The 12,197-nt window shown below is 37.5% G+C and overlaps 1 long non-coding RNA gene across 1 annotated transcript in view; it reads right to left on the reverse strand.

Moving 5' to 3' along the window:
* Window positions 1-11,052: 11,052 nt before the first annotated feature.
* LOC106905891 (uncharacterized) overlaps window positions 11,053-12,197 on the reverse strand; it is a 123,047-nt gene continuing 121,902 nt past the window's right edge. The window contains exon 4 of the long non-coding RNA XR_015763052.1: window positions 11,053-11,260. This is a non-coding gene — a long non-coding RNA (uncharacterized LOC106905891). The remainder of the gene's footprint in view (window positions 11,261-12,197) is intronic.

The following is a 12,197-nucleotide window of genomic DNA, read 5'->3' on the forward strand; positions in this document are numbered from 1 at the left end:
GCAATAGGGGCCTTGACCTATGAGTCACTGTAGTCTTTGAGAATTTCACTAAGCTTCCTCTTTGCTTTCTATCCCTGTCTTTCATTATTCCTGCTAGTCCAGTTAAAAATACCTCATTTAGTAAAAAAAAAAAGATTTCTGCTGTCATAAACTTAATTGTATTAGGACTGCTCTATGACTGTGTGTGTTAGTCTGTGTGTTTGGTGACACTTGTGGTGACAAAGTGTTTGACACTCCTCAACCCAAAAGGCTGTCTTCTGTTAAAAATAAATTCAGTGACATTTCTTTCATGGTTTTCAGTTGAATCCACCAGCCTATGAGTTGAATTTCGCCCAAAACCAAGGCAGAGGGCAGGAGGGAACATTTCTCAAATTTTGTGTTTTGAGAGCCTATTTGATCAGTTGTTTGCTGATATAATACCATTGTAATTTCTCAAAAAAAAATTTAATAATCTTTAAAGGCCATAATAAAGATTATTATGGCCGCATTATTATAGGGATGCATCATGATGGCATCCCTACAGTTGTTAAAAGCACACAATTTTCTTCAGATTAAAACCATTCATAGAGCAGTTGTTGGTGTGTCACACGCTGAACTACAAATGGCATGGTGCGGTAATTTATAAAATGGATTACCCAAGACGATTAAATTCAGCCGTTTTCCTCAGTTTGCAAAGCAACAACCCAACACCTCACTGTAGTTTAGTGGAACTTTACGTGACAGATTCATTGGGATTTGTAATTTCATGTACAAAGTACATAACTATAAAGGAAGGTACTTTTCAGAGGTTTGAGAATGTAAGCCCATAGAGTATAATGTAGTGTTCAAATGGGTAAATATCAGATATTCAGGTATAAGTAAATGCAGCACATAATGATCTATGAGCTACATAACATTCCTCATCCCTCTAGTCTTGGTCCAGTGGCAGAGAGCAAGTGCATAGAGCAGAGGGTGGAGAATTTCTTATGAAATAGAGCTGAATAATAAGAGGAAAAGTGAATAGAACATGGCTTTTCAGAGTATAAATCAAAGATGATTACAGCTATACAGCCACAACATTTCAAACGTACAGCCAGACTGTATTTGTGGACGAATGAGACATCCTGACAAGGTGAGCAATAAAAGCAAAGCCACAAAAGTTTCTATTAAAGAAGTGATGTTAGGTATTTCCCAGGCACATTGTGGCATTTTATAGTATAATCAAGAAACTATGTTATTTCAACACATCTCAAAACCGAGACATTGGGATTTTGAAAACATGAGCTCCTCAAAGTAATCCTAGATCATTTTGAGTGCATCATATTAGATTTTTCCGTAAAACATCCCACCTACTTACATGTAAATTGATAAAAAATAAAATATAAGTAGTTAGTTAATAGAAATAACACTTTTTTTTAGCTTATGTATGTCCTTCAAGTTTAGCCTGGACAAAGATGTTTGGTTCCAGCGTTTCCAATCATCTTTCAACCACATTTATGCATCAATAGAGATCTTTATGTGAACGTCTTTTCTGTTTTCACTTTTTAGCAATAGTTCTTGTTGTTTAGACAGAAGGCAACATAATGTTTTCTATCTCTATTCAAAGAAAATATCTTTCAGGGAGTTGCTGACACTTCTCTGCTGGTGTTACGGCGAGAAAGGATAAATCAGAGAGGTACTGGCAGTTTATGGAAATCTGTCTTGCATATCAAAATAATTTCTATTCCGTACAAAAGCAGGTTACAAATTACAAATCTACACCGTCACAAACAGTGGAGTCATGCCTGTGCCAGCTCTCAAGAAATATTTACTTTATTCTGGCAATACCGGTGTTTAGTTTCTTACAGGAAAATGAAGTTGGCATTTTGGATATAACTCTAGTTTATGAGCATGCTTTGCCAAATTCTATTATGTGTTTATTTCCTTTAGATTTAATAACTGCCAATCTATTCCCCAGACTGTTTTTGATAATGCAGTCCTCTCATTTTCAGGTTAGCTTTGCAGTGAACGAAGCTGCTGCCAGTGTTGGGATAGTATTTTGTTCTCTTTCTTGCAGGATTTTCCGCTTTTAAATCAGTTCTTTCCACTATCTGCAGGGATGCGCACATGTGCCTGCTTTTGCACTACAGCTATTAAGAGAGCAGTATATCTGAAAAATTAGTAGCCAAAGGATCCCCCGTACCGGTTTGATTTTCCCAAAAGCATAGTCAAAGAAAAGGTGCACAACATTTTGTTCTCCGAGATTACTTAAATTACCGTAAGCTGAAAGTTCATCATGGATTTCTTTTTTACACTGACAATGAAATATTACTGTCTACACTACCTTAAAGCTTGTATTGACCCTCAACTCGAGGTGCTGTATGACTTAGATCAGAGTCATGTTTTCTTTAGTGCACTGGGGTCCCACATGACTCAACATGTGGTTAAGAATGGCCTACGCGAGCAATGTGATAAATGGTTTGGAGGGAGACACTCACTGGAAATTCTGCATTGCAGTTCCAGTTAGTGTTGCGCTTACCAGGATCCACAGGGGGCATGACAAGTAGCTTAAGGGATGAAGGTAGTATGTGGAAAATAGTGATATCTTATTTCATGGTCTTTTGGAAACATCAACATTGACTAGAATTATGTAGTCATCGCAAGTAAGGATCTTCCAGTAAAAAAAAAAAAATCTAAATATTGGACACACTTTTTTTTTTTTTTTTTAATTAAAAGGTTTGATCAAATGTTTGACTAGAGCTGTGTCAAAAATCAAATAATCAAATGTCAAGAAAAGGATAAGCAATCTCTTTTTTTTTCCTGATATGCATTACTCCCAGTTACAAAAACACCAGACAGTACTGAGATTTTCCTTCTTCTCTGGCAACAGCGTTCACACTTGTTGGAACATTTGCACCATTTTTCTTCAAAGACTGAAAGACAGGTGCTTCAAATAAATAAAAGCCTGCAAGGTACCCACTGATCATGACCTCATCATATGCCACAAAGTTACTGTGAAGTGCAGTAAAGCATCAGTTCATGCTGGTATACTGCTGCCAGATCGGGACAGACTTAAAAGATTCCATAAAAGCAAAGTGCAGCGTAGTTTTGAGAATGATAAATTACTAAAAATCCATCTCATAAAGAGACTATAGGCAGAGAAGCTAGAAATCTAGCCCTCAAGCTAAAAGACATGCATGTGCATTACAAGGGTCATTTCAGTAGATAATGAGTGGAATCCAAGCCCAGCGGTGATGAATTCTTCACTGGGTGACTGAACTAAGAGGCAAAACAAAAGGTACTGATGTGTTTTTGCAGAGGTGAATATACCTGTGTGATACAAGAATAAAAAAAGGTAAGATTTAACTCCACTGAGGTAAATTGGCAATGCTTTTATTAACACCTGCCTTATCCCAGCTGAAGGAGAGATTGTATCTGACAGAACAACACAAATTAGCGCATGGTTAAATCTAAAAAAAAAAAAAATCTAAAAATTATTGTATACATTTCTTTTCTCTTCCTTCAGTCAATACTTTCTAGAAATATGTTTCACTTTCATTTACAAGCTCCTGTATTTTAGGGTATTCATTTACCATATTTGTAAAGGCTGAAATTTGTTCTCAGTCTTGTCACAGATTCTCAACACTTGGTGCCCAATAAACCAGCCTTGCATGTTTTTCAGTTGTGTGAAGAATCCAGAAAAGAACCCACGTACAGGTGAAACATGAAAACTACACCCAAAAATCCCCCAACCCAGGATTCAACTCAGGACCTTTGAACAATTAACAATGCCAACAACTGCTTCACCAGTCTAACAGTATGTCAAAATGCATTGACGGGTGTTTCTTTTTAAAGCATGTACTTGGAGTGTAACTTGATATTTTGGGTGGATACACGGACATTATACAATGAGTTTTTATGAAGCTACATTTGCTAGTAGTACATACATTCGGTACCTCTGAGAAAGAGCAACCGTTGTTCCTTTATCTGTGTGTTGATCAACTAATGTGAAACATGAGCAAGTTTTATAAAATAATTTCATACTAGGAAGAACTTAGGATCACTGCTGGAACAAAAGTGCATGTTTTTTAATCAACACTTACAATCTTGTTTACTACTTGCTAGTAAACAAGATTGGAGTAACCTGAAGAAGGGTTTCTTCAGGTACCAGCGCTGTCATCTTGTTGTGACTTTGCAGTCTCTTTATTCACCCCCTGCTGTGCTCATGTGGGGGCGAGTGTTGTCGGACAGGATGGGGATGAGACAGAAGAGGATGAGGAGGACGTGCAACCTAAATATGGCTCTTGCAGCCTCAGCCACAGGGAGACAGAGAAGGGGACCACAGACCTCAGCAGCGTGCAATTATCCAAAACAAGAAAGTCAAGCCAACCTCCTCTCACTGAGACTTGCGACAAAACTATTACAGAATAAAGCCAAAGCACGATTTTGCTGTCCTTCACCTTTACAAGACACACACTCGAGTTGTTGTAAACACATAATGATCTGCAGAACAGTTTTACATGTGTGCAAGGTGCTGCAGCATGGTGAACAATCTGAGTATAAGTACCATTTTTTTCTTATGGGACCTGGCAGACCTTAATGCAGCTAAATATATCCTACAAATTACATCATTACCACCTGCCTTAGGCGAATAGCCAAACCCCAATAGCACTGTGCATTTTAAGCATGCACTTTAAGCAGTGTAACTTTTGACAAAGTTACACTCTGTCAAAAGTGTACCCTTCCTCAGATAAGATAAGGGCTCCTCTGCCTTTGGAGTAAGCAATGGGAGTAAAATGTCAAAGGCTGATTGAAGCTGGTACCCTGTGGCATTCCTAAGGACTGCCACAGAAAGCCCTTGTACAAGTGCTTATAGGTGGCTTTAAGTGGCACCTGAGAAGGCCACACATATGCTACAGTTCATATACCACATGAAGTGACCTATTGTTTGCATAAATGCAGCGAACTAGATCAGAAGATTTCCACTCCCCTCTAGACCTGGAGGACATCCAGCTACAGGAGATCCATCCAGGCTGTAGGCTTGAAGAGGCTCACTCCTTTAGGGAGGCCCTGAATGGGAGAGAGATCAAAGGCTGGCCAGTCGGTACACACTTGAGTGGAGGCGGGTGTGAACATGTTACAGATGAGAGAAGACGCCTGAAAACCATCTGGGGTTATGTAACAATACTGAGGTCAGGTCACAATAATACGGACATACTGTAGAAATCAGGGCAGTGCTTAAAGATGGCAATAACCTCACATTCAAAGCAATCTCTTGGTTTGACGAACTTAAACGTGAGTGCTGCTAGGTAGGAGCTAGTATGTAAACCAGGGCATAAAGTGAAATGTGCCATTTCTTTCATACGGCAAATTCATACGACATATTTCCACATGGCATCTTGAAAATATGCATTTTTTGGCACCCAAACGTGATTTGCTTGAAATCATATCTGATCTATGGTGCATTTCAAAAAACAAATGTAGGTAAATTATATATGTTAAGTACATTTAAACCTTATCAGTTTAGAAATCCTTGAATTGATCCAAACATTCATGTTGAGTTTTAAATAGAACTCGCAAAAGTCCCGGATGGACGGATGGATGGATGGAAAGACTAAGTAAAAACTGTAGACACATAGTAAAGCTATAGTTATCACACATGGAGTGTTTTACTTTAATAACCAATTTCTTAAAGTATATAAATAGTAATGATAAAAAATATATTTTCTAAATGATATAATAAAATCATTGTGTAGTGCATCCAGCACTACATCCTTGCAGTTGTAGTGCTGGAACATGTGCTGTTGTTTTTGTCAACGATCACAATATTTCACCACGACAGCATAGCTTTAACCCTCTTAGTTAGCTTTCCTATTGCTTGTACTGCAATAGTGCTTGAGCTAAAGGAATGACAAGGATCTTTTCAGCAACATTGACAGGTGAATGCATTTGTCAAACTGTAAATGGAGCTTCGATGTAAAATGAACTGTACTCAAGGACCATTTGTTTGATTTGTGCTTAAGGTGTGGAAAGTTAAGACTAAAGGTGTTGCTGATGTCCTGTCACTGCAGAGATGAATGACAAGACGGATGAAGACAAAGAAAGCCGAAAGCATCAGGTCTTTACGTAAGTTGATGGAACAAGTGAGGTGGAATGAAGTGGAATAGATATGACAATACACTTTTAAATTACCACTGGGAAATATTTAGCCGACAAAATCAAAGCTGGCTAGTGTGGAGTTAAGCAATCGCATGGTCCCGAAAGTTTTTCTTGGCTTCTAGGATGAAAAATGTGGTGAGATAGTAAAATGTCAGTGGTGTGTTAGTGGTTCCAACATTATATTTTGACCACATGATCAATGATACCTTATATTTACTTGATATTTGGTCAGCAATAATAAAATAATATATTAGACAATAGCATCATCTGGGAGTGGAGTATAAAGATAAATGATAATTAAACCTGATTTTCAAAATGTAATTGTTCCAAATTAAATTTAACAATGCCCCATGAGCGTCTCATGGGGCAAAAAGCACAAGAAGTTATGTTTTGCCTTGTAGGACAACATGTTAATCAAAATACTGTAAATTTGTTCAGGTGGTATTTCAGTTCAGTGCATTTACAGGCCTCAAAGTTTGACCCCTTTTCTGATGAGATATTTGGGGGCGTTAGCAAAGGCTATTCATTTACATACTTTGCAATAACCACCCAGGAGGAATAATCCTGCACAAATCTCAACAACTTTGAGCAGTGCATCGTTTCATCTCAAAGATTTTATGTAGCATGGGCCGTGTGACATTGTTTAAATATCTCAAGTAAATACCCTGAGGTCGGTATTTACATAATGTACCTATAGACAGTCGTTACATTGCCCTTCAAATGGGCCTTGAATTCAGAGAAGCATTCAGCTTTCATTGTTGTATTACTCTCTGTGGTCATCTTGCAGCTCATAAAATCAAAAGCTACATAAAGACTGTAATTTTGTAGACGTGTAATTTACCTGTTTAGGTTTATAGCTTTAGCTTAACCATTGAGATGAAATTATGTCCAACTTAGCAGAGCAAAGCCTGTTGGAGAAAAATCCAGGGAAAATTGTTTATAGGTATGTTTGAGGCAACAATAAGCAGAGAAGCTGAAGGGTCATATGTGGGCTCAATCCATCACCAGCCAACCTGCAGCTAACTTTAAATTACTGTAAGCACAGAGCAAAGCTGGGTCTATGATTTTCTTACAAGAGGTCACATAATTTACATACATGCATTCTGTAGTATTTTCCCATCCTTAAGATTATGAATTTTGGACGACTTTTTTAAAAAAAAAATCTGTTATATTGAAGTATTTAGCTATATCTGTGTCTGTGTAGATTATGTAGATGCTAATAAAACTCACTGTTTCTGTGCAATAAGTTCAAACTAAAACAAGCAAACAGAATTTGTTACATATGGTAAAAACAGTGTTACTGACTGTTCCAGAATGAGATAAACTATTTTTTCTCATACTAGCAGACCACTTGTTCATTACTAGCAAATATTAAACAACAGTGTCAGTGTGCGTGTCTGGTCGTGAAACTGGGTTTCTCTCTCAGATGTGTACGCCCCATGATGCCCTAACTCGCTCTAATCATGTCAGTCACGCAGCATACTTTTAGCCTGGGGAGGGAAGACCAAACACATTGTAAAACACAGCTCCTTACACAAGGTGTTTTTCTACCGTTTACATTGACAGGTCCTGCAAGCCTCACTGACAAAGCAACCCAAATGTTATGAAATATGTTAAAGAAGAGATAACATTGTGAACAAATAGCATTTGGAAACTTTTTGCTGAGTTATGCATGTTAAAATTAAAATAAGACAAAGATTAGACTGTGAAGTGCAAGTAGACAGTTTTTATAGGGAGAAGTGATTCATTTTAATTGACAGCATATTAATTGACAGCTGAAATCAGTAGATCTCAGAGAGTTAGAATATAAACAAAAAGTTATTTCAGCAGTTTAATAACATAGGTAAATATTGTGATGATGATGATATCAGTTGTGATATGCCTATTTTCTTTGGGGCTGTATTTTTTCATCTGTGCTTCCACGACTATGTGACCGTTAGCATTTTGGCCAATGTCATTTATTTCCAATGAAAGCCTCAGCTCCCATGTGACTCTGTCCAACTTTACATTAACATGAAAAATGAAAGTTCATAACACTTAGAATACATCAGCCAAGAATGTTTGCAACCTAAAAGTGACCTTGATATTGACCACACTGATAATACATTGAGAATATATTCATTATATTGTACAGCCCCAGCTGGCATGAGTAAAAAAGGGAAAAAAAAAACTGTATATGATGTTTTAAAGGTTTTCATTCCTTCAGAAAATCTACTTTTAACTGCATCTTCTGCTTTGTTTTCTGAGTAAATCTCCATTATATAAATATAAAGAAGACATGAAATGCAAACATTTACAAATTCTGGATCTCTCTATTTGGCTACAAATTGTACCGAACTCCCAGCCTGTCCAATACAGACAGACCAGCATCAACATCAAAAGGATGTAATAAAACGTATTTAATGAAAAAATGATTAAATACTGAACTTGTGATGGCATCCTTTTAGTGACTGCACCAGGTCAAAAAAATTTAACTTGAAGGTTCATCAAGGTTAATCAATTTAAGAGGGATTAACTCTGTTCCTTATTGGTAAAAAACAGTCATTTTAATACTTCAGATAAGTACCCAGAAATGAGATGTTCTTGAACAATTTCTCTCACTCTCAATCAAGTGGAAAATAGAAGCTGAAGTTGATGCCTTCAGTGATGAGTGAAAAAGCTTAAAAATAGGCCACATATATCTCCATATATGTCACATGTGCATAAAGATCCATGAATAGGGCAATTTGACATTTGAAATTACTTTTACTGTTTCCATATTACATTCAGTATTGACCAGAGAAGTGAATCACTAATCAAGATTTCTCTAGGAGGCGCAGGCTGATCAGGATGAGGGACAGACACCAATTGGACTTGTACCAAGTCACAATAACTGCTGTATGTTTATTCATTGACCCCTATGTTAAGCTTTCAGTCAGCTTCTAACAGGATATTCATGATCATGGTGAACATGTCAGATCTTATTTGTTGAGCCAGTTTGAAAATAAATATGTGAAAAAAAGAATCCTATGATAACCACGACTGTGACATGTCATTGAACCAAGTTAATTTTTGCAGACTGAAAATCTTAACTCATCTAACACTTTTTCTAACGTGTTTGCACATCAAAATGGGGGAGATTAAAATGTCCTATTTGTTGAAAATAAGTAAGGAAAAACTCACTGAGTTTTAGTCTGGTTCTGTTGCAAGTTTCTTTATGTAAAAAGCATGACAGCTTCATCTCCACTGCTGCAACAGTGGAGAGGATCAAGCATGTTGATCGGGGTGAGAGACTGTGAGAATCATTATTATTTGTTTGGCTTCCCTTAATAGAGAAATTGTACAAATTGACTTTGTGTGGCAGTCACTGCAATGTCATCGTTACACTGTATGTAATGATGAAATAAGGAAATGACTTGAACTGAACCTGGACTTACATGATGCATAACTGCAAATGAACTGGGCCTGTTTGTAAAATAGCTTGAGAAAGCATCTAATATAATGTTGCACTGTGTAAATAAACGCAGCTGAATTAAGTTGATGCTTGTCTTTTCATTGATGTTTACAATAACAAACAAGCTCACTGCTTATTAAGCTCGGCAGAAATTATTACCATGACGTGACACAGTGACAACAGTTTGTTTTTAAACTAAATGATTACAAAGTGCCACAGAATTTTTGTCCCCCTCAAGACATGATCAATAAATGTCTACAAACTTTGCCCTCAATCAGTTTTTTTTTAGGCTGAAGGTAGCTGCAGCACATCTTTGTCATTTGATTGTGTGACGTAACCTTTTCTCTAACCTCTTTGGGTTGTACAATATGGGAAGATATTTAAGCAAACCTGTCACTGGCTGTTTGTTTACGTCTACTTAGTGGCTCAATTTATACTATTTATATTCCCTACTGATCAATTATGCTTCCAGTGGTACAGGGACAAAGGCTAGATGCATTAGTTTAAAACTGAAATGCAAATGTTGCATCATGGCTGCAAATGAAAAGCAATTAAAACCTGCAACAGAGACATAAAAACCCGAAGGCCACTCACTTGGTGAGTGGGAAAAAACTGTTGTGGATAAGCCTCTGAGAGAACTAAAGAACCGAGCTCAAAAGTGTCCACACTGCCTCTGACGTTTTTTAACCTCTTTTTGTGGCTTTGAAACCTCATGTCTTTGGCCTCCAGTCACTCTCTATTTATGCAAGAAAATAAAGAAGAGAACGCTGCCCCTCCTAAATCTGTAAACTGCAATTAAGCTAAATTCCAAGTTTATTTCCAAATGCCGTCCCTGCTCCAGACCATGTGAGAGACTCGACTCTAAAATTATCACACTTTTGGTCTGGAGGCCAAGACAAAGCCAAGTTGTGGGGCTGTCTTCTTACAGGCCACAGCATCACGAGACGCGATGGATCACTGAAACCGATATCATAATAGTCTGGAGGGACAGAATTCAGATGCGTATCACGTGAAGCTGCATTCACCGAGGTGTTTCGGCAACTATTTTAGAGGAACGTAAAATGATTAATAGCTCCTCAGTCCCTGTGAGACAACTTAACTGAAGGCATCATGTCAGTTTAACCGTTTCATGTTAGGCCCTCTAACCAACGGTCTTATGTCTGCAGGCAAACAAAAAGCAGCCCACGCACCTCAGCAAACCTCTCCCTCTGTCTCCTTCACTGTGGATGTCGGTCCATCATGTGTTTACACACTGTAGGAGTAAGTGACAGGGCTGTAATCGGAAGTCTACAAGCGTGTCATTTAAAAGGCTGTTGTCTTTTCCTGTGAACGTGGTTGTCAGCAGAGAAAAACAAGATTTACATCTCGAAGGGAAGGGTTAAGCATCAACCATGCATTATCCGCTATTGGCTGTGGTCAGAGATGGGCGTTAACTTGTGGGAGAGGTAGACGAAGGATGCAAACAAAAAAATTTAGCAAGGGGAGAAAGTTTTACATGACACGCAGGGAAAATGCCATATTCTAAGTATAGGCAAAATTAAAACCCATGTGGAAACCATGTGGAAAGCATACAGGAGACGGTTGTTTGCACTCCTATAAAGAAGGATTCGAGGCGTTAAACACGTAGATACTTACAAGACCCAGGTATGTGCTGCACCGTTCCTTCAAGGGAGCATGTGTTGCCAGCCTTTCTGAGACACAAAATACCACCTATAAACACAAGACAGCACTGGTAAACACAAATGTTACAAAGTGTGGTTTCTGGAAAATATTTTTGGCTATTTCTGAAGTCACTTATTGACCACATTATTTTTTTTCTGCAATTCCCATTGATGTTAAAGCAACTTTCCACTCTCGATCGGATGTGTAAAATAAAGAGTAGATAATTAAAACTTCCTTTGCTGTGCTTTTATTACAGTTTTATTTGTTTCAATCAAAATGTTTACTGTTTATTCCTTCCAAAACTATGAAGTTTACCACTACAAACCTTCTTTGGCCACCTGGAAAAAATTACTGGGATGCTTAGAGGGAGAGTGCTTTCTCTGAGTTCTTTGACAAAGGATTGCATGCAGAATCACAAATGAAATCATAGAAGTTTTATTTTGTTGCACATTAATATTATAACTACATCCCTTCAGTTCCTATTTTTAATTATATTGTTTCCTTAACATGCACAGATCAGAATCCTGTGGCCAGTTTTACTTCACCAAATAGAGCTCAAGTGATAAATATTGTCTTTTAGTGACTGACTAACAAAAATTAAGTAGGGCAATTAAAATAAAAAAGTAGCTTTTCCTAGCTGAACATGGTGCAGCTATTACCTAAGAACCTTAAACGAATTAATAACAGTGAATAACAGAAATGATTAGTAATGTTGACTTTGTGAAGCAGAATTCATTGTACATTGGATTGTTCACCCACAACCTAAACTTGGATTAAATTATCATAGAGAAGGTCCACTACTACCCAACTAATGATATGTTGCAAATGGTAACTGGTAAATGGCCTGTGCTTGTATAGCACCTTATCAAAGTGCTTCACACTACATTCAGTCATTCACCCATTCATACACATATTCACACAATGAAGGTGGTAAGGAAAGTAATCTGTTATGTAACTAAAAATGGCATTCCTCATAGGCCAAATT

Source organism: Poecilia mexicana, unplaced genomic scaffold (assembly GCF_051168715.1).
Source record: "Poecilia mexicana isolate PSO_F unplaced genomic scaffold, ASM5116871v1 scaffold_6, whole genome shotgun sequence".
Taxonomy (NCBI): domain Eukaryota; kingdom Metazoa; phylum Chordata; class Actinopteri; order Cyprinodontiformes; family Poeciliidae; genus Poecilia; species Poecilia mexicana.